Source organism: Lactuca virosa, chromosome 3, assembly GCF_052849685.1.
Source record: "Lactuca virosa cultivar CGN04683 chromosome 3, Lactuca_virosa_CGN04683_v6, whole genome shotgun sequence".
Classification (NCBI taxonomy): Eukaryota; Viridiplantae; Streptophyta; class Magnoliopsida; order Asterales; family Asteraceae; genus Lactuca; species Lactuca virosa.
This window is the reverse complement of record NC_136428.1, coordinates 227,252,942-227,277,697: the sequence shown is the minus strand read 5'-3', so window position 1 is coordinate 227,277,697 and position 24,756 is coordinate 227,252,942.

The window sequence follows — 24,756 nt, the reverse complement described above, 5'->3', positions numbered from 1 at the left end:
ACGACTTTGTTTGATTTTCTCCCTGGGATGGTTACAAAGAGGGAATCATATTACATTCATTCAGTTAACTATATCCATAAATTCTGAAGACATAGGGGGCCAAGGTTAATTAAGGTATAAAGTTTAAATAAAATTCATGGTTGGTTTATCGGTTTATACCCTTGAACATCTTTTCGACCATGGAATACTAAGTAAATGGTCAGTTTGAAAGCTCTTAACCCCATAGTACAGGACTCTGTTTGATCATCTCTTTTAAAAAATTGAAAAACATTGAAAAAAAAGATAAAGAAATAGTTACATGATATGATGAAATTCTTTACATTCAATAGCTCTGTAAAGATGGAAAATGAAAGTCCGAAAATGATAAGTTCTATAGTGGTAATTGTAATACCAGTTTCCATAACTTGGTGATTGTGAGACACCGTAGGCTACTAGGCCAATTGTAAAAATAAAATAAGTCGTTTATCGAAACACTTCATAAACAAAAATAAATCAGTTTGAAAGCTTTTGCCCCCCAAGTACACAACTCTGTTTCATTTTCTCACCCGGATGGATACAAGGAGGGAATCTATTGACTTCATTCAATTAACTATATCCATAAATTATGGAGAGATAGCGAGCCAAGGTTAATGAAGGTATAACGTTTAAATAAAATTTATGGTTGGTTTATCAATTTATACTGTTGAACATCTTTCTGACCTTTGGATTCTAGGGTACATGGAAGGTATTGAAGTGGTTGTTTACGTAGTAATTCGATCGGAGCTCCTCTGTGTAAAGTCTGATCATGTGAAAAAAATGAGTGAAGTGATTTTGGTTATTAAAGTTTAAGTTTTTAGATTCCATAATCTAGTATTGATCCACCATCAACTCCTTAAACATAATATGTCGATATATCAATCAATCAATCAATCAACATGAAAAAGAGTATACTAGGATACTTGCCTAATCAGCATACTACAAAACCACTACATCTGATTATATAAATGGTACTGTTGGGGTGCAAAGGTTTCCATGTATGACTTTGTAATGTTTGACTTTTGTAAACCCACTTGCATGTGGTGCATTAGCCTTTTGACTCATGAGATAGAGAGTGAGAGAGAGACATGTAAACACCTCTATATAAGGTGGGTTTATTCCACTTGTAGAGGTGTGCTTGAGAGGTGTAAAAGTTGAGTGTGTAAGTGTGTGTTATTTATGTAGACTAGATCTAGATCCCTTTTGTAACACCATACATATTCGAATACATCTCTTAAATACCGAAATCACCATGTTCATTGTGCAATCTTTAATTCCGCATGCCAAACCATGTTCTGTAGTCACTACAATTGGTATCATGGCGGGTCTTCAAAGATCAACGTGATTTTTTGAAGAACGATTCTCGGTTTGGCAAAATTTGTCACAATTGGAGCATTTTTGGTGAGTCTCTCTCTATGATCTCTCTTAATTTCATTAAATTCATGCGTTGCATTTTTGATTTGTGATCATTTGACTCGTTGGATCAAATTTTTTCTTGAAAACCCCATTTGTTATGATCCAATAATTCTTTTGTTGATCAAAGTCCGATCCAATCCCATATTTGTTTGTTTGATTTGATTCTCAACATTTTGAAATTGATCATTTGAATTCGAAGTTAATTCAAAGTTTGCTATTGTTCATTTCGATCAAATTATTTGAAGAAACCAGTTCAAAATCTTGATATAAACAAGTTGAGCCCAATCATGTGTGTTACTGCTCATCAATATGTCATATTAAGCCCAAAAGCTCGAACTATTACTGTTCATCATGGTTAAGCCCAAATCGAATTCTACTTTTTCCTTATTGCTTTCTTGTTCATCAGTCGAATAAATCATCTTCTTCAATCGATGTTTAATGGTTACTCTCTGGAATCTAAAGTCTTGTTGCTTGGTAATCAAAGCATCATGGTTTGAAATCACCTATTTGGATTTGTTTGAGTTAATGATCGAAATATGTCTCGTACGTGAAACTCAAACGCATTTAGGAGAACTCTGATGATTTTGATTTCGAATGGGTGATAATCGATTACTGTTTTTGAATTCGCATATTGTGAATTTGGTTTTGATTGTTGATTTTAAGTTAATAGTCAAAGAATTGTTGATGAGTTCTTGAAAGTCGACTGGGAAGCAGTGGTAGAAAAATGAAGAACAGTTGAAGAACAGGATGTTTTGGGTTTGATATGAAATTGTTCTGAAAATTATTGATTTCGTGTTTGTCGATTTTGGTATGAGAACGTTAATATCGAACTGGATTGGGATGGATGTCTAATGTTTGACGAAATTTTTGATTCCAATTCACGACAATAGTCAAACTCAAAAAGTCAACATTTGTGTTCTTGGATGTTGAATGATCGATGCTTGGGTTAACGATCGAATGGTTCGCTATTGATGAATTAGTCGATTGGGTTGATGTACGAAGGGTTCATGTATGGTCGTTGATTTTGATAGTTGATAACGAACTGGAAAGATTTTAGAGTCGACGGCTTTTATTAACGAATTCTTTGGGATCAAAGAACGAAATCTGATGCTTTGATTTATGATGTGTTAACGAAAACATGAAATCGTGATGACAAAGGGTCCCTGTGATGGTCAATGTTTCATTCGTGAATGGCTATTGATTTTGGTCCTGTATTGATGTTTTCGAAGGTTTTTGGAACTGGGTTTGGAATCGAAGGTGAAAGTTTGGATTTGGGCTACAAAGTAAATGGTCGATGATTTTGGAAGAACTGTAAGAATGAAGTTTGGATTGAGATAACGAATCTGGTTTTGGGGTCAATAAATTGATTTTCGATTTGAAGTCGATGATAAAAGGATTACAAGAAATCGGGTTTGGTTTGGGGACGAACGAACTTGGGTTGTGAAGGAATAATCGAATCGTGATTTGGACTGAGTTATGGAATCGATTTTGGGGCTAAAGCATGAAAGATTGATAACAATTGACGAAGACTTGATGTTGAGTTGCTGTTGAACGAACGAAAGTTTTTTTTTTGGATCTTGATTCAGTGGTTGAATGATTCAGACAAGATTCAGAGGCTTCGTGTGTCTTCGTTTTCGTTAAAATGGCTGTGAAAAATTTTCGTTAGTTTGGTGCTCTGATTGAATCTAACGAAGGGGAGAGAGAAAATTTTCCTTAAAATGGTTTTGAGAGTTTCATACGAAGGGAAAGTGTCTGGGAAACGAAATTGGGGAAGAAGAAAGCAAAGTTTCGTAAATGGCCCTTAAAGTTTTGAGGGTTTGCCACATATTCCAAATTTTCGACAGTTAGAAGAAAGTTTCGTACGAATTGAAGAAAAAGGCAAATGTTACGAAAATGGCCCTAAACTTTCGATACTTTGACACTTTTTCCAAATTTTCAACAGTTGGATAAAAACATTTCGTATGTTTTTGAACAAAGGGCAGAATTGTCGAAATTAGTCCCTGAGGTTTCGAAAATTTGGCTGTTCTTACCAAAATTCGAAAAAATGACTAATTTTTTTGAAAAATTCAAGAATTAGCATTTCAGGCCCCTACAGTTTATGCAAATTGACGCTTTCTACCCAGCTTTGGAAAGGGGGAGAGTTTTGCATTTTTGGTTGTTTTGGGCGCACCGGGTCACTGCAGAATTTTGAAATTGACAATTTCTACCCATTTTTGAGAAATTTTGTCAAAGGCGGTCCGTAAACGAATCTAAAAATTGAAATTTTTTTAATTTTCCGGATTGAAGCACGAAGTTTATGCCACATGTTAAGGGGGAGTTTTGACACGAAAAATTCCGAATAGAGCACGTTCTCTTTCCTTGAAGGTTTTATAATCAAATTTCGATTATAAAAAAGGGGAGAAATTTATATGGAAATTCGAACTTGAATTTTTCATATTACGCGGATTTGAAGACCGAAGTAGCCTTGAATTTTTGAAGCTTATGAAATGATGCAATTGGAAGTTTTGAAGTGATTTCGTTTCAAAATGGGCTTGGTTTTATTGAAGATTTTTGGGGTGTGTTTTTATGCTCAACTTTTGGGTGATTATTTGGAGATTGAGAAGCTCTTGATCATTCGTTGATGCTCGGTTTGTATGGTCTCACATCCTAGAGCCCAAATTGAAGAATCATGGAAGAACTGATGATTTGAAGTTCATTTCGACATGTGTCACCCTTGAGGCTCGGGTCGCGTAGGTGCTCGATTTTGGAAGAATTGAAGTGGGTCATCCATTCCTAACTTTGAGGGGGAGAATGTTGGGGTGCAAAGTTTTCCATGTATGACTTTGTAATGTTTGACTTTTGTAAACCCACTTGCATGTGGTGCATTAGCCTTTTGACTCATGAGATAAAGAGTGAGAGAGAGACATGTAAACACCTCTATATAAGGTGGGTTTATTCCACTTGTAGAGGTGTGCTTGAGAGGTGTAAAAGTTGAGTGTGTAAGTGTGTGTTATTTATGTAGACTAGATCTAGATCCCTTTTTGTAACACCATACATATTCGAATACATCTCTTAAACACCGAAATCACCATGTTCATTGTGCAATCTTTAATTCCGCATGCCAAACCATGTTCTTTAGTCACTACAGGTACATGTTGTAACACATTGTATAGTGAGATAACTCACCTTAATCAAAAAGCTGAAATCCCAACAACTTGAAGTCTCATAGTATCAGAGTTAACAATCAATAGTCAATTAGTCAAAGTCAACGGTCAATTGTTCAAGGTCAACAGCCCCACGTCGTGACCATACACAAACCGAGTCGTGAACACAATAGGACAAATCAGTCACGACATGTCATCATGACTCGTGTCGCAACACCCAAATATATGTCTTGCTAATATCTATAAATTTGCAAATTTTTCAATAAAGTGTTAATCCTTTAAGACCCATGTAACACCCTATTTTAGATGTTTCTTAATTCGGGGTTCGTGGGCTGTAATTCGATCAAGAAAAGGCTTTAGGATTTGAGGAAGTAAAGTTTAGATTCTATTGTGGCATAATAATATTAGTTATGAGATCTAAGCCCTTGATTTATGTGTTGGAACTAAGGGGTAAAATGGGAAAAATGATATGTCGGGCTTTTAGCATGGGTTATGGTTTTATTTTGAGAAGAGTCAAGCCAAAAGTAACTAGATATAATTTTGGGGCTCCTCAATACCTTTTTGTGCATATAAAGAACGTCGAAAATGAAGTTGAAACGAATAAGTTATGGTTGTTTGAAGTTGAGTTGGAAAGTGGACGTTTTGACCTATGTAGGGCGTAGTGTAGATACGCATGGTGTATTGGCTGATGGAGGAATGCATTTTTAATGAGCTATGCATGGCGTAACTCATTTTACATAGAGCGTAACTACGTCTAACAAAACCCTAATTCTAAGGTTTTAAGCCCTATTTAATGTCTCTATATTCTTGGAATCCTTCCCATAACCAACATCCATCACCTCATATTGTTCCTTTAAAACCCCAGCCTCCATTTGTGAGTCCATTGGAGAAGTTTTGGTGAGCTTCAAGCTTTGTAGATCCAGACCTTGCACTTCATCAACATTCTCCAGGAGGTATAAAGCTTGCATCTTGATGTTCCTTTTGTTAGATCTAATTAGTTCATGGATTTTTATGCTTTTTGTCCCATAATCTTGGTTCTTGTGAGTATGGGTTACTACATACCATTTGAGTGCCTCCTTCTGATGTTTATGAGGTTATTAAGTCATAAAAATGAGATCTTGGGCACTCTCACTCATCCATGTATGAGTTCTTGAGCAATGGATAACTTTATGGACCTATATTTTGGTATTGAGCTCTTTGTGACCGTGAAAATGGATAAACTCAGAGACTTTATCCATTAAGACATTCATTTAGATATGATGTAGGAGTTTGAGCATTTGTCTTGTTGTATTGAGAGCTTAATAGAATTTTTTGGGATTAGGGGCACTACATAGGGTATAATCTAAGTACGCATGATGTAGCTCTATGCAATGCGTAGATTGGTTACGCAAGGCGTAAGTCAACTAAGCGTTGACCATTGACTTTTTGGCTAGTTTGACTTTTGGGACTTATTATTGGAAGGGCAAAATGGTATTTTGACCAAATGATGTTTAACTGTGATCCTAGACCTTTCGTGGGTTAGTCTTTTCCTTAATTGTTGATTAGGGTTTTATTATGGATGTGTTCAGCAAGAGGAGGCTTGATGTCATCGGCTTGAGTGGGTGGTTTGTCTTCATGATTGAGGTGAGTCTTCTCACTATACTTGTGGGTCGAAGGCACCATTGTCGGCCCATTGATTTGTGCTAGTTGTCTTTTTTGACTCTTGCATGTTTATATTGGCATGGGCCCATCTGTATTTTAGGTTGGGCACATTCTTTGTATGTTGGACTGGGCCTATTTCTATGTTGGGTTGGGCCATTTATTATTAGGATGGGTCCATTTATTATTGGGTTGGGCCCAATTGTTATATGTTGGGCTAGGCCCATTTGCTTGTCTGGGCAGGGCCCATTTATTTGGTATGTCGTATTTTTGGGAAACTCATTAAGCTTTGTGCTTACGGTTTGCGGTTTAACATTTTTCAGGTACTTCCAGTTTCAAAGGGAAGGACCCAGCTTGACTGCACAACATCCCCTAATGGCTTTTCCACATTGATTATATTTTTTCTACTCTAATGTTTGAGAAATACGATTTACTCTTTTGGTTTTGGAACAAATTGTTGTATAGGATTAATGGTTTAAAAACAATTATCAGTATTTTTTGGACGTTACAACCCAAGCCCAAATCATCAAATACAATACTCATAGGGATCTCAATGGATAAACTCCAATTTTATCCAGATCTAAGGCTTTATTAAGACATCCCCAATTTTACCGACAATTTTATTTATGCTTATTTAAAACAAAGTATTCGTTTATTAGTGCATAATTTATCCCCAAAACATTATTAATGTGAAATGATATCAGTATTGAAATCATTTATGAATAAACAATTTTCATTAATATTCAAAAGAATGGGATGTCATAACTGGTACAAAAACATAAGCATAAACGAGTCATTACATGCCTTACATCAATTTATTTAATGGCCTAAAACTCCATAAATCTCTCATCAGATTCAGACATCAATATCCCTGAACCTTCGTACCATTACCTATGAGACAAAGAAACTGAGTGGATTAGGCTTAGGATCCTGGTGAGCACATAGGATTTTCAACCCATAATATTATAATCTTTTAATTATATATTTCACAATAATCAATTAACCCAATTAGCCATTCCTTTTTATCCTCACTTCCTGATCCTAAAATGGTGAGCTCGAGGGACCTATCCTAGAGGATCTTTGTAACAACGAGTAGACAATATTGCTTTGGGGATTCCGTTAGGAATATGTATCAATGAGACAACCATGTGGGGGTGGAGCATAACGAATGAACACATAGTTCATTAACACTTACAGGTAATGAGCCTGGCAGTGTTCCACATGACTACCTAGAATAGTCATTGGTTATCATCTATACTCCCCTACATGACTGAGCACAGCAGTACGATATTACTTTTGGAAAGCACAACAGTATGATAGTATTTCGGGTAAGAACAACAGTACGATAGTACTTTGGTCACAACTTATTATTTCGCACAACCCTTCACTAACCAATATTTTCCTAACACAACGTCTCATTTATTATTTCACACATCCTGTAACGTCTCAAAAATAACATTAATTATAAACTTTTCAAAACAACCCGAAATCATAAATGTTTACAAAATCATTGTTTCCAACATGTCTATCAATATCAGAGTATCCCAAAACAATAAGTACATGAAACAGGAGGATGTATACGGTCACACCTTTGCCTTCCCGCGATCATCAGAAGTACCTGAAATGGTAAGCTAAAAAAGTAAGCTAAAGCTTAGTGAGTTTCCCCAAAGTACCACCATATAAAACATATCAAACAACAACATTCATAACTGAGCCTTCAGCCTGACTAGACCACCTCACAAGTCCTATAGCCTATCTGGACCGCTCCCGAGCCTTCTGATGGGTTTTGAGCATTCTAAAACTCCTAAGTGTACATGCAACCCTAAATACCTTGGATCTATGTTTTCTCTATTATACATGCAAATATGATTATCCAAGGTATTATCCTAACTAGCATACCAAAACATTGATACTAGGATACTGAAATAGATAGAATACATACCTTGTTGTTGTTGCTTGACTCCATGAAGCTTGAGAGCCTAGTGCCCCAAGTGTGACACCTCAAATGGTTCACACAACATCATGAACTCTTGGAATAACCATGAGAAGAAGACATACATGTTCAAATCGGCTAGCCCTCAAAATATGTATCACTAGTGCCCATTTCTTGAACTAAAGGGGTTCTTATATAGTGTGGCTATTAGGGTTACACCATGTAACTCATGACTTCACCCGTTCCTTATGCTCCATGGGTTTTAACCTCCATGGAGTATCCATGGATCACCACATGGGTTAAACCCAACATAAAGGAATCTTGGATCATAAGCCCACATATATAAGAATGAATGATTTACACAATCAATCCCCATATATTTAATTAGTCTCTTTTTGATCACTAAATTAAGTCCAAATTAATTCTTGATCAATACTAAATAAATAACATGATTTCATATTAATATATTAGAACTTATAATATATTAATATGTCACAAAATGTCTTTTCCTCATAAACGGTCTATCCAAATGTTCCGATGGCATGCAACCCAAATGGACCATGCCGAGTCGGGTCAAGTACATACCAATTATAGTTATGGACTTAGACACTAATCCAACAGTCTCCCACTTGGATAAGTCTAAAACTATTATTGCGTATGACTTTAGGAACCAACTGGCAATCGTAGCTCTAAAAAGCCGCTGTCGAACTCTGACCTTGTAGATGAACTCTGACCTTTGTCAATGACTTGTCCATTAGATAAGGGATCATATATATTCCTCCATTCTAGATATCATATGGACTGAGACATGGATTATAATCATTCTCTCTGTCCATTTGTTGTTTCCCGATTTCCGATTTATGACGACTGACTAATTGAACAAATCAAATCAGTCCTGGCTCGGCCGAGCACTTCCATTTGTCATCATCAAATCATCGAGGGGCCCACAAATATCGCTTTTATCCCGAAGGTAAAAGGAATGGATAAACTTCGACTCATATGGCTTGTTCTACTACTTGTTGAATCATACACAAAGGCACGTTTTATAACACCGAGTTACCGAATGCGTTTTCGTGCAATCAATGTACAACCAAGTCATAGTAACAACTCATATCTCTAGGTTTGAAGAATATAAGATATTATCGTCTCATGATCACTCGTGATAAAATCCATGAAGTGATTCCAATGAGCGCGGGTTGAATCCAATACTCAGAACTTATGAGCACTCATGAGTGTTGTAGCCCCTTGTCCAACATCTTAGACCTCTACAAGCCAACCCATGACAGTCTTGATTCATATCTACTTCCAACATATGACCGACTGTGGATAGTTTGAATAACTTAGTCAATCAGGAAGAACGACCTAGTTATTCTGGAAGTCAAAACATGCAAAATGATACACAATAATAATAGAATCTAATATGGTATCAAAACCTATGAACATAAATAAAACACCTTTTATTTATCACCATATGATTACACATTATTCATTGTATAATAGAATCCAAGCATGTACACTATGTTTTCTAAACACTAGTCATGCCATACACCAAGTATGCATACTATGTTTGTCTATGATCTTCACTTTGTGAATTAGACCAATTGAACATAACTCCAATGATCCTCTTTCACAGTCCCAAATCCTTACTGCAAATGCAAGAATTCCAAATTCATGCCATTTACTGAAATCTGTTAGATTCTAAACTTATATGCATTGATCCTCCTGTAATGATTATGCACAGAGTCAGAAAGACTTGACAACAACCATTACAGAGCATTCCAAGGAGATCAACTCCTTGGAATCATCCTTCTTGCATTAAGTTTCCTAATCTTACACAGATTGAATAATTTCCAACTTTGAAACATTTCCATATTCCATTTTAACTATCACTTCTGAACAAGAGTTGCCTCCTTACAGATTATGTCAATATGGTCCTTCCAGAATTAACACTATACTTCCAACTGTCCTTGAGCAACCAATCTTTGGTAAAACTTAGATTGTCCTCGACAATTGCTTAATCCTTTTATTCATATCCAGTTCTAGACCTTTTCCCTTCTTAATGCCCCAGGCATTTGGAAAATTTTAGAAAGGATAAATATAGCACATGTAATCGATCCTATATCCGAAGCATATGGGACACGAGTCATGATGTCTCACATAAAGACTAAACCAGTCTTTTGCTATAACATTTCCATTTCTATTTGCCAAGTTCTCATAATTCAGATTATGAAAAGGGATGCCGTAATCATAATCGAATTTTAGAACGCAAATAATGGACCCATATATAGAATTTCCTTATGTTGAGCCATTCCAACATGAAATTCATATATATATCCTTGCTAAATACGATTAAAATCTCAATCTAAGCTTTTAGAATTGAAATGAAGTATAATTTTCTCTCCCTTAATTATAGCAAAACAACTTTTTCAACCCCTGCAGCCTCACGAGTTGAAACTTCTGTTTTCTATAATTAACATTGCTAACTTGCAACCTTTATCATAATTATTATGCTCCCACTAACATGATGATTATTAGCATAACACTTATGCTCCCACTAGCTTTGACATGTAATCAGAAATCAGCTGGACTTCTAGAAATCAATACTTTATTGACTTTCTTACCAAAGTTCAGATTTCTGATACTAGATTGCTTTGATAAAACTTTATCAATATCATACACCTTATCTTAGATAGCTCACAGGTGTGTCTAAACAATTTTAACAACTATGAAAAGGGATGCCGTAATCATAGTCTCGATTGTTTAGACCTTTACCACTTCTCACAAGTCCATGTTAGTGTGCTGGTTAACCACACACGCTCCACTAACGACTTTGAGAATGCAAATATCACAATTGCTATCTAGCTAAAATCTACTTAGTGAAAGTGTTTCCTCACCATCATTTTCATGAATCGGAGAGAAACCTTATGACACTTAGATTTTATGGTGTATGAGTTCCTATCCATATGAATTTTGTCAAAACCATAATCACAAGACAAGGTTACTGACAAATCCACACTTATATGGATTAAACTTGTGCAATCTTAAATTCTTCCATTTGGCAGCTCAAGGGCCTGCCATTGCTTCCAAGTAGCTGTGCAACCAATTGAGAACTCTCAGAACTCCTATGCAAAGCCAACTTGAATAGGCACAGACATGTCGACACGATAGGTTATAAACCTCAAGTCGTGTGCTAGTGAAGAACTTCAGGTTTTATTCTTGATTAGTTCTTGAGACTTTCAAGACCTTTAAGACTCCCACTGTCCTCTTGACATATAAGACTTTCTTGTCAGATATTCAAGAGATAGTGTGGATTCTAATCAAGACAAACACTTCACACAATTGGCCTTAGTTGGTCTTTGTTTTATCCAAAACATCACAACTTACCAATTTCAAATGTACAAGAGTAGAAAACTTTTACTCTTACATTTGACAAGTGTTTTAAACCTTCTTTAAGACATGTCACTCAAGTTACAATCTTAGAGTATAACTCTAAGAATTGTTTTTGGAACGAAGTATAAATCATCTTCTTGATTTAACCACTTCAACAATTCATAGCTCCTCTTCTTAGCTACCTGAATGCACTTAGAGGATGAATTGTGATAAGGTCTCTTAATCATTAAGATGATTATATAACATGATACTAAAGTACTCTCCCATCTTTTCAGATTTGAGAAACTTTTATCTTTCTGCCTAAGTTGATTCTTCTTATTCGCTCTGCCATACATTGAAACCTTTTCCAATGTCTCAGAATTACACTTAAGCTTGTAAGTATAACCATATTTACTGAATTTTAGTAAATAATGACGAATATTCTTAACGATTATTTGTGGTGGGCTTGATCAGTGCACAAGAATGTGTACTCTATCCTTTACTTGACTCACACATCCATGTGAACAAGTAGTTAGTCTTAATTTTTCCAATGCTTGAAAGTTCTTATTCATCATGCTATACAACTTGCATGATTCCAAGTTTCTATCCAACTGAAGCTTAGGTGATGAGAATCTTTCCTTATTTGGTAAATTTGGACACTACCACAAATGAAAGAATCAAATTCATATTTCCACTCTTGCTCTTAATGGAATCTTATAAGCAACAAAAGTTTTCACAAATGCCATTGTAAGGATATTTTAAAATAAATAAAATAAAAAAAAAATTTCTTTTATTTTAAAACTTTGCGGAAAAACTATCCTTACAATGCAAAAGCACATGAAAACTTTGTTGTTATTTATTCCTAAGCAATATATCATAACTCTTAAGAAGTAGCTCAAGAATCCGATCTTCAAACTATGCGATAGAAATCCATCTATGCCATCAGATTCAGCATATTCTTTCTTTAAGTTTCTTCACTTTTTCTTTGATTCTTAAAACATCAACATGTGACCCAGTCACATCATGTATCAAGAATCTCAGAATAGAAACTTAGCAGAGTTAGATAGTGGACTTTACCCGAAGTAGAGTCAAACTTATTGACTTTAATATCCTTAGGTAAATTTGGCAGCTTCACAACCAATGCCCCTTTCTTTGGCAATAGACCCTTGATAATGGGACTATCTCAGACTTAGCCGTTCTCTTTACCATTTGGTCAACCGAGTTGACTATGGCCGATCCCTTTCCATTGGGAAGAGAGAGCTTTACTGGATATCCAATGTCATCATTGTCAATGTCCATAAAGTTTTAGGAAGTTGATCTTAGCAAATAGATAAGATCATTAAGGGTCTTGTCATAGTCTGTTTCATAGGAGTCCCAAAGGAACTCACTATGTGACTTAGAAAATAGTTGAGTCACCAACTTTCTCAAGACTTTGACACCCAACTCTCCCGGCTTGTCAATATCTGACTACATCTCCAAGATGTGATCACATATAGACCTTTGCTTGAGTGACCTTAAACTTTTCAAGAACTTGTGGGTTAGGGAGAATAATTGGAGGAGGTGAAAGAAGTATGATTTCCATGGGACATCATCTTCATTTAGGAAAGCTTGTTTCAAGAGATTTGGGAAGATCATCTTTTGGGAGATATTCAAGAGAGTTGATTTAAAGTCCTTAATATAACACCCAATATGAAATATTAAGGCTAGGACCCAACAACCTATTTATAACTGGAAGAGGGATGCCGTAATCCAAGTTATAAAATAGTTGAAGGTAGGTAAATGACGATTTACCAATTTCCACCATGAAAAACGAAATATAATTAAGTTAATTGGATTTGAAACTCCTAGATCTTTTGAGATACATTGAACTTTCAATGGCATGTTTGAATCTCGATTCTGCCCTCTCAAGTTTGTGACTGGGATGCCGAGGATCACAAACAAGGTGTGAATAACCATGCAAATTGACTTGGTACCCTTAACTTTATCACCTAATCGATGTGCCGGTTAACCACACACGCTCCACCGATCTATAATAGAGTCAAGTTACCCTTTGCCACTCTTACTAGTCCTTATTAGTGTGCCGGTTAACCACACACGCTCCACTAATGACTTGGTAAGGTACAAAGTGTAATTTCATGGGTTAGCACCTTTTCACATTTTCCTAAGTAACTAAGATTGGGAATGTACAAGTGTTTAGTTACTTAGTATTTATCATTAATACTTTTAATGAAGGGAGAATTATAGTCTTTTCCTACCCGTTCGGCTAACGACCCTCCACCAGTCAAGGAAGCGGTGGGTGAGAGTGGACACCCATTAAACTGCCATTTTATAGGCAGTAACCTTATAACCCCCTTATAGACCGACTTCGTGAATGAGGCCTACTAACGGTAAGATTGACTTTATCTTATACATATCTATATAATTAAAATTATTATAATAGTATAAGGGTTTGAATTTTAACTTTTAAAATTCTAAGGGCTAACTTGGAATTAAAGTATTCATAAGAGAAAACTTTTCAAATTCCAAAACTTGAGGGCAAGTTTTGAAACTATTCAAAACTAATTAATTCCATAACTTATGTGTTTAAAGTAGTTTTAATTAAAAAAAAAAACTCTTCAAGTTCCATAACTTGAGGACAAGTTATGAAAGACTTTAAACTAATAAAAGAATGTAACTTTTCTTTATTTTGTAATTTATGGAATTAATTAAGGTTACACATTTTATTACTTAATGAAGTGACTCTTGAACCTCCATAACTAGAGGACAAGACTCTTCATTTTTGTAACCATTACAAACTTTTATGAGTTTTATGAAACTTAAATGTGACTTTTCATATAACTTGAGGACAAGTTACAAAAACACATTTTAGAATCAACTCTTAGATTAAAATGGATTGAAAACACATAATCAATTAACTTTTCTATTAATCTAAGCAACTCATAAGAACAAGATAATTTAATCAAACTTTTTCATGTAATTAGCCTAATCACTAAACTAATACAAAACATGAATCTATTGACAATTATCTTTGAAATTGGATTAGTATGAACATTACCACATCAAAAACAGGATTATAGGTTCAAAAACAGCTTATGGTAATGTTCCTAGTCCATTTCTAGCCAAAAAAACTCAAAGATATGCTGTCAGGGGCTCCTACTCGTCGAGTGTATCAACCTACTCGCCGAGTAGGATGATTTTCTTCATGGACTCGGCGAGTTCATCAGTGGACTCAGCGAGTCCAGTGCCCAGAATGCCCGAAAATCGACTTTTTCAGCATTTTTCAGCAATTTGCATCAAGTATAATTGAAAACAAGCCTAGGCTTTGATACCACTGATGGGTTTTGAGCATTCTAACACTCCTAAGTGTACATGCAACCCTAAATACCTTGGATCTATGTTTTCTCTATTATACATGCAAATATAATTATCCAAGGTATTATCCTAACTAGCATACCAAAACATTGATACTAGGATACTGAAATAGATAGAATACATACCTTGTTGTTGTTGCTTGACTCCATGAAGCTTGAGAGCCTAGTGCCCCAAGTGTGACACCTCAAATGGTTCACACAACATCATGAACTCTTGGAATAACCATGAGAAGAAGACATACATGTTCAAATCGGCTAGCCCTCAAAATATGTATCACTAGTGCCCATTTCTTGAACTAAATGGGTTCTTATATAGTGTGGCTATTAGGGTTACACCATGTAACTCATGACTTTACCCATTCCTTATGCTCCATGGGTTTTAACCTCCATGGATTATCCATGGATCACTACATGGGTTAAACCCAACATAAAGGAATCTTGGATCATAAGCCCACATATATAAGAATGAATGATTTACACAATCAATCCCCATATATTTAATTAGTCTCTTTTTTATCACTAAATTAAGTCCAAATTAATTCTTGATCAATACTAAATAAATAACATGATTTCATATTAATATATTAGAACTTATAATATATTAATATGTCACAAAATGTCTTTTCCTCATAAACGGTCTATCCAAATGTTCTGATGCCATGCAACCCAAATGGACCATGCCGAGTCGGGTCAAGTACATACCAATTATAGTTATGGACTTAGACACTAATCCAACACCTTCGTCATGAGTGGACCGCCTCGCAAGGCCTACAGCCTATCCGGACTGCTTGCCAGGCCATCAACCTGACTGGACTGCCTCACAGGGCCTTCTGGCTATCCGGACCGCCCTAGGTATCTTGGATTTTAGCACAAAGCATGATCGCCTCAACCTAACCACCCATAACATGTCAACATACACATAACATATAAACATATAACCAAGCATCAGATAAACAGGCACATTTACAGATCACCACCGCATGCTAAAATCTTATATACCAGGATACCGATCTAACAGATCTCTACAACATAATAACATACTATCATATAACAGGATATCCAATCCAATGGGCAGGCCTTGGTGCCTTTGATTCGTAAGTATAATGAGGATGACTCACCTTACAGTCTGACTAAAAGTTGAACGATAACTACTCCAAATATTGGCTCTAAGGTCACCTATTTAATAGATAGAGATCAAGACACAACTATTGCTCATATACCCAAAATATCCTTAAGTCAAACTTGGTCAAAGTCAGCCAGTCAACGGAGTCAACACAGCTGAGTCAAATTATCCAAGTCAACTTAGCTTCGTATGTGGGGCTTACTCTGGAGGTACATGGGGCGTACTCAAGTCCTAACCACAGTCGGGATGGTTGAACGTGTACGCGTTGCGTACTCTAGGTTATGCAGGGCGTATGCCCGGACATCCCAAAACTTCAACAGGAGCTTAATGTCTTAAGCTCTCACATCCAACTTTTAGACCGACGACTAAATTACCTCCAAGAGTCATAAAGTTTCCAACTTTATGACTTTGCATGTCTATTAAGTGCCCAATACCCCAAAGTACAACATCTTAATGCATTAAGACCTTCTAAAGAATGCATGGAGCAAAACTAACCATCAAGACCACATTTTTATGACTCGAGACCCTTCCTAAGGTCTGAAAGGATGACTTAATGGGTCAAGAACATGCTATGCTCAAGAATCACCATTTTGGGAAAAAAAGTAACTTAAAGGAGGAAATCACTAGATCTACAAGATGGAGTGACCAAGATGAGAACCTTATACCTCCAAGTGATGCCAAATGCTGAAGTGGTTCTGGATCTACGGTGCTTCACTCCTCCAAGATGATCTCTACTTCTTTCCCTCATCTTCAAAGCACCAAAACACCCACATACAAGCTCCAAAATGCTCTTAAGGTTGATTAGGGTTGCAAGGACGTTTTGAGAGGATGCAGGCTAATGAAAAGAACCAAGGTTGAGAGTTAATGAAGAATAAATAGGGTCCAAACCCTAAATATTAGGGTTTGGGACTTCACCCTATACGCCCAGCATATGCAAAACATACTTCCAGCGTACGTGGCTCCGCCCTAACATTCCTCTGCTTGATCTGCTAAATAAAATTTATGGTCCGAATAACCACTTCAGTCATTCCTATGACCCTATGACCAACCTCTCCTCAACATACCAGGGTACGACATCTCTAACCATACAAGAGGTCAAAAGGTGGGGCACTAATGCTGGAGTGGTAGCTGGTGTTGTATGAAAACTCCACAAGTGGTAGGTAGGAATCCCAACTCCCACCAAAATCAATGACACAAGCTTGCAACATATCCTCGAGTGTCTGGATGGTCCGCTCACTCTGACCATCAGTCTGCGGGTGATATGTAATGCTGAAATGTAGCATCTTGCCCAGCTCCTCGTGGAACTTCTGTTATAATCGGGAAGTGAATCGAACATCTCGGTTTGAAAAAATAGAGACTGAAACCCCATGACGAGAAACAATCTCTTGGACATACATATCGGCCAACTTTTCGGCTAAAGAGCTCTCTCGGATGGGCAAAAAGTGGGCACTCTTAGTCAACAGATCAACGATGACCCATATAGCATCAAAAGCCTTGCCCATCTTCGGAAACTTGGTGATAAAATCCATGGTGATTTGTTCCCACTTCCACATGGGAACCTACAAAGGCTGTAGCTTCCCATGCGGCCTCTAATGATCGGCGTTGACCATCCTACTTGTCAAGCACCTCTCGACATACTAGGTTATCTCCGTCTTCATACACGGACACGAGTAACTCAATCTCAAATCCTGATACATCTTGGTGGCTCCAGGGTGTATAGACAAATGAGACCTATGAGGCTCCTTCAACATTATATGTCTAATCCCCACTAGAAGCTGGAACCCATACCCAACCACACCGGGTCAACAACCCCTGACTATCGGTGACAAACCTGTCGATCTCACCCCTGATCCTCTCCGGTTTCTAGTTCTCCTTCCGAACTCCCTCTACCTGTGCCTCTCTGATCAAACCCAAAAGTGGAGAATCAACGGATATCTTCATACACATCTCTCCACCTAAAGATCCGGCCGACTTGCGGCTCAAAGCATCCGCTACCACATTTGCTTTACCCGGATTGTAAAGGATCTTGCAGTTATAATCCTTGACCACGTCCAGCCACCTGTGTTACCTCATGTTCAGTTTCGGCTGGTCCATAAAATATCCCAGAATCTTGTGATCCGTGTATACAGTAAAACGAACCCTATAAATATAATGCCTCCAAATCTTGAGGGAAAACACCACTGCCCCCAACTCCAAGTCATGAGTAGGATACCACGCCTCATGCGGCTTCAACTGCCGTGAAGCATAAGCAATCACTCGTCCCCTCTACATAAGGACCGCCCCCAAACTAGTGATGGATGCATCACAGAATAGCACGAACTCATCAACGCCCTATGGAAGGGTCAACATTGGGGCCTCACATAACCTCTGCCACAGCGTCTCAAAATCATCCAACTGCTCCGGGCCCCATCAGAAATCCACTCCCTTCCTCGTCAGACGAGTGATGGGTACTGCGATCTTGGAGAAATCCTGAATAAATCTCCGATAGTATCCTGCCAAACCCAAGAAACTCCAAATCTATGAGGGAGATTTCGAAACCTTCCACTGCAGCACGGCCTCGATCTTGGCCGGATCGACCAAAATCCCATATTGGTTGACGAGATGTCCCAGGAACTGGACCTCTCGTAACTAAAACTCACACTCTGATAACTTGGCATACAGCAGTTACCGCCTCAGTACTCCCAAAATCTCTCGAAGGTGCTCCTTGTGCTACTCTCTGGTCTTGGAATACACCAAGATATCATCAATGAATACAATGAAAGATCGGTCGAGTATCAGCCGGAACACCCGATTCATCAAATCCATAAACACTGCAGGTGCGTTGGTGAGCCCAAATGGCATCACTACGAACTCGTAATGCCCATAACGAGTCCAAAGCGCGGTCTTCTCCACGTCCTCCTCTCTCACTCTCACTTGTAGATAATCCGATCTCAAGTCGATCTTATAGAACCAAGATGCAACTTGGAGCTGATCAAAGAGGTTATCAATCCACAGAAGGGGATAACGGTTCTTCACCGTTAACATCCGGTGTGAACCACCCTTCTTCTTGACTGTTGGAACCTGAAAGTGAACCTCTAGCAATCCTAAGTACATATTCCGAAGGTTGTTGGTTCCAAACGAAGATGTGATCCGGAACCTGTCCGGAGCTGAAGAAAAGGAGTGAAGTATTTTGAAGAAGAACACATTCTGGAGCTGATCCTGAAGTCCGGAATGCATGCTGATCCAGACCAAACTTTCATCTCCGGAACATTACTTGTCCGAAATGAAGTTATTTTGTCTCTTGTGTATTTATTACTTTTGTCTTGTATTTTGATGTAACGTTTCAAAGGACTTAGTCTAAAGTTGATTTAGGACAATCAGAATGTCAGACTTGTATCTTTTGTTCGGTCCTATGTAAACACTTGGGTTAATTCACTGTAACATTCTCTCCTATATATAGGAGCATTCAATACAAGTCAACTACGAATCTTTCACTCACTTTTGGCATTTAATCTTATCACATTTAAAACATTCTTCTTGTTCCTCATTTATTAACTTTACCATTATCACTATTTACTTGTTCTCAATTAATGTCTTGATCATTTGTTGAATTGATTATCTAAGACTTGACTGGTCTTTCCAGTCTCGACTTGAACATCCATTATTAAGAAGACATTGATCTCAAGCATTCACTCAAGGTTTGAGTTCTCAAACCTTGTCCCTGCGCAAAGATCTTGTTCTCACAATTGGTATCAGAGCTCGAGTGGTTGTCCTTTGAATCCATAAGATCAGATTATAGTTGGTTTGAATTTACCTTGGTATTTGAACCATTTCTGTGTTAAGGATAAAAGTTCTTCTATATACCACTTAAGCTTGAAGATATCTTGACTTCAATGGCTGCTTCAAATCCTCAACAAATGATTTCAATGCAAATCGCAAATAGTGTGGGTGGTCCTACACGTGCCCCATTACTAGTTGTGGAAGAATATGATCATTGAAAAGTTAGAATGGAAAGGTTTTTACTAGCCAAAGAGAAAGGTGAACAAATCTGGAGATCCGTCAAAGAAGGCCCTCATGTTCCTGTAAGAACAGTTGTAAGAGATGCATCTGCTCAGCTAATGCGAGAGGATGAAGTTCGTCCAGCCCCTCTAACTGCTGATGATATTGAGAAGTTGCATGCTGATCAAGTCGCCTTCTCTGAAATGGTGTTTGGTGTTCCTCCATCACTCTTTGAGCACATCAAGCTATGCAAATCAGCCAAATAAATTTGGGACACTCTTCAGGATCTGATTGAAGGTTCTGAAAATATGAAGGACAAACGACTCACCTCGGTTGTCAATGACTTTGACACCTTCACCACTACTCCAGGAGAATCTGTAGCCTCAGCCTCCAACCGATATCGAATCGTTGTCAACAACATGACTGCTCATGGGATTGTTCGAACTCCTCTCGAGTACAATCTCAAGTTTATTAACAGTCTTGGTAAAGGATGAGGAAATGTAAAGTCCTGTCTTCAAAGCAATGGTTCCTTAAAAAAATTGAAACTCTATCAACTTTTTGATGAGCTTCAAGGACATGAATCAAACGTTGCTCAAACTATAAGAGAACTTTCCGGAGGACCACTTGCTCTAGTCAGTTCTTTTGAATCAACCATTCCGAGCCCACTTGCTCCGGAACCTTACAAACCCACTGTTCCATTAACTCAGTCATCCTTAACTTCTTTACCCACACACATCTATCCTGATGATGATTCCAAAACCTTAGATTCTGAACTCCGTTTTCAACAAGAATTTTCCTTACTCTCAATGAAATACAAACAACCTTTCAATCCTTCTTACAAACCATACCAAAACAGATTCAACGCTCCTCACCAAAACCATCCTCAACCGTATTCTGCGTCGGAACCAAAACACACCTCCGAAAATCCTCATGCATACAAGCCTAACCTCACTAAACCAAACTCAGCTCCGGAATCTTCTCAAAATTCCAAATCAGACAAACCAAAGATCCTGTGTCATAAATGTGGTCATACAAACCATTTTGCCAAAGATTGTCTAGCTGATGCTCCATAAAAAACAAAAGTCAAAGACTCAGCTTATTATGTCCGAAAAGCACAAGAAATGGCTGAAAGTGAGAAAGCATTTGTTACTACCGTTTCAAGAGATGTCGAAGGATATTGGTCATTTGGAGATGATGATGATTTAGTGACTGGAAGAAACATGTGTTTGATGGCAAGACAAACGGTTGAATGTGATGAAGGTTATTGGTCTTCTGGATCCGAAGATGAAGATGATGTTGCTGAACCTCACTACTGCTACATGGCCACTAACGATCCACCAGGACGAAGCATTGTTCAGCAGGTAAAATTCATGATCTCTAATAATAATTTTGATTTGACTTTATGTGATCCTTATCTGACCCAGATCCAAACAGATATGAACACCATCAATAAAGCCTATGAGTCTGCCATAGAAGCCAGTGAGAAGAAAGACTGTGAACTAAGTCGTCTTAGATTACGTTTTGAGGATAAGAAATTGAAAATCGAGTCTCTAGAGCATGAACTTGTAATGTCAAAAGATGAATGTATCATTTTGAAAGATAAATGTGAAATCACTTAATCCGAACGAAATATTTTGATTTCTGATAACAAACGTCTCAATGCCAAAATAGATGCTTTCCATAACTCTGTTGACATGCTTGAAGTTGACATTCGGATGACTCATAATTTTCGTCATCCATGGTCCAAAGCTCCTGGTCTCGGAAGCGAGTTTCCGAAACCAATTGTTAGTCCCCTAAAGGAATTGCAAAATCTGACATTCATGGGAGAGGTTCCGAACATTAAACATTCGGACCCTCCTGTTTCTCCATTGTCACCCCTTCCAGAGGCTAAAAGATCTTTTGAGTCCCTAATTCATGAGTTCCAACCAATAGTTGTTAAATGTCCTGATTCCACGCCTCTTCCGCCTCTGATAAACCTGGACCTGAATCGGACCACGGAATATCATTATAGTCTTCCAAATTGTGTAGACCATGTTCCTAAAAGCAATCACATCAACAACTGTGTTATTGAGGAAATTATTCCGGAAACAACAGAAGTCAATGCCTCATAATTTGTATGGGCATCTTTAGATGATAAAGTTGAAGTCTCAAGCAATGTGTCCTCTGATTCATGTGAATCGGACTCCGTAGTCCTTTCAAAGACCAAATTGGTTCCCATTACTCCTGAGTTTACAAATCCATCCAAAGGACAAACTTGTGGATCCTCTCCTCATCCTAAGAAAAAACCAATGTTGAATAGAAAAGATGTTGTAGATCCCAAGGTAGAAGCTAGAAATGCTTACAAAAAGGAAGTTAAGACTAGACAAAATTCCAGGTTCCTTGCTAACTCTAAACCAAACTCATCTCGGAACAACACAAGGAAGTCCTTGTGTCAAAACTATAGTCAAAATTCGTTTGTTCCCACAAGGATCCTAAAAAGACCTTCCGAACCTCCTGTTCGTTCGAAACCAAAGGAAGTCCTTAACTCCAAATTACCTCAAGATCATGTTAATGTCAATGTTAAAACCATCTGAAACACTTCGCCGACACCTCGAAATGTTTCATCTATCTTTATTGCAAAATCTGATGGCACAATTTTTAAACCAAAATTTTCAAAGAGCAATGTGTCATCAAACAAATCCTCAAGTTCAAAAACCATTGTTTCAAAATCTTCAAACAAAAATCTTGTATGGAAAATCAAAACATCTGTAAACAAAACAATTGTCTCGGAGATAACAAAAACTGTCAATCCTTCGGATACCAATGTTCCAAAGAATCCATCTCCGAACCCACAAGTAGTTGAATTTGACTATTGGATAGATGAAAAGACTTTAGCATTCTGTCTGTTTCCAAATAACTCAAGTAATCTCACCAAGAAACATGTAGTTGTTCCAAAGTCACAATCAAAGTCCAAAGTCCATGCCTACATCCCAAAATCTAACGCGGAGCCTAAAAGCTCCATTGCTCACTAATTTTGCAGGCACTTTGTGCTTCGGAGCAAGAAACAATATGGTATATTGATAGTGCTTGCTCCATGCACATGACGGGGCAGAAGGATTTTCTGCGAGATTTAAAGCTTTCTCCAAATGCTGGTTACGTGACGTATGGCAACAACTCCAATTCTCAAATTCGTGGTTATGGAACTCTCACCAATGGAAACTTCTCTATTTCACATGTTGCTTATGTAGCTGACTTGAAACATAATTTGATAAGTGTTGCTCAGCTCACTGACTCAAGCCGACGTGTGGAATTTTGCAAAAAATATAGCTATGTGATGACTGAAGACCGAAAAGAATGTTTGATAAAGTCTCTTCGCAACAAAAACATGTACCCACTTGACATCAATATGATCATTGGCAAACCGCAACTCTGCCTTCTCTCCAAAGTTGTTCCTGACGTCAGTTGGTTATGGCACCGAAGGCTCGCACATCTGAACTTTCGGTACATGAATGATCTTGTATCAGGTGAAATGGTAAGAGGTTTACCTCTTCTCAAGTTCGAAAATGATCATTTATGTGCTGCATGTGAGTGTGGTAAGCAATCAAAGAAGGGCCATCCTGTTATCAACGAAAAATCCATTTCGGATCCATTGGAACTTCTACACATTGATCTTTGTGGACCATCCACTGTAGAAAGTCTTCATCATAAGAAATACATTCTTGTGATTGTTGATGACTTTACAAGGTTCACCTGGGTCTTCTTCCTAAGTCTGAAATCCGAAACAGCGTCTGAGCTCGTCAATAATATCAAAGGAATAGAAGTTCTTATCAAAATTCCGGTCAGAAGAATCCGAAGTGATAATGGTTCGGAATTTGTTAATTCCACCATTGAGAAGTTCCTCACAGAAAAAGGAATCGATCACAACTTCGCAGCTCCCTACACTCCACAACAAAATGGTGTAGTTGAAAGACGCAATAGAACACTCGTTGAAGCTGCTCGATCCATGCTGAACTATGCAAACCTTCCACTCTATCTTTGGGCTGAAGCTGTATCCACTGCTTGCTTCACTCAAAATCGAAGTATTATCAATCGACGACTCAACATGACACCATACGAAGCAATGAATGGTCGAAAGCCAACGATCTCGTTCCTACATGTCTTCGGATGCAGATGCTTCATCAAAAACAACCGTGATCAGCTTACAAAGTTCCAACCTAAAGCTGATGAAGCTATATTTCTAGGGTACTCTTCCAAATCCAAAGCTTACAGAGTTCTCAACCAAAGAACTCGTGTTCTGGAAGAAAGTTTGATATTACCTTTGATGACAACTTTGTTCGGAATTCTGGCCCCACTCACATCATAACTCACATCATAACTCACATCATGGAGTCTGATGCTCCTCCGCCAAGATGTCTGAACCCTCAAACCATTCTCGAGGTTGACTTTGAAACCCTCTTTGGTCCTTCCGAATGTTGGTGTACAAACTCGCTCATGACCATCTTTGATTCCAATTTCTCCTTCGGAAGCCCCAGTTTCTCACAACCTCTCCGGTCCACTTCCGAGCCTACCTCCATTTGATTCCGAACCGTTTCAACCTTCTCAGGTTGAGGGGGAGAATAATGCAAATCCCTCTCTTGAATCAAATGTGGATGGCTTCCAAGATGCAGCTGCTGATTTTGATGACTCAAATCCTCTCAACATTGATGAAAACGAAAATTTCTTTGAGTTTCCTTCTGATGATGATGTCAACCTCTCCGGTTCAGAAGTTCAGGGGGAGCATCATCCCAATAT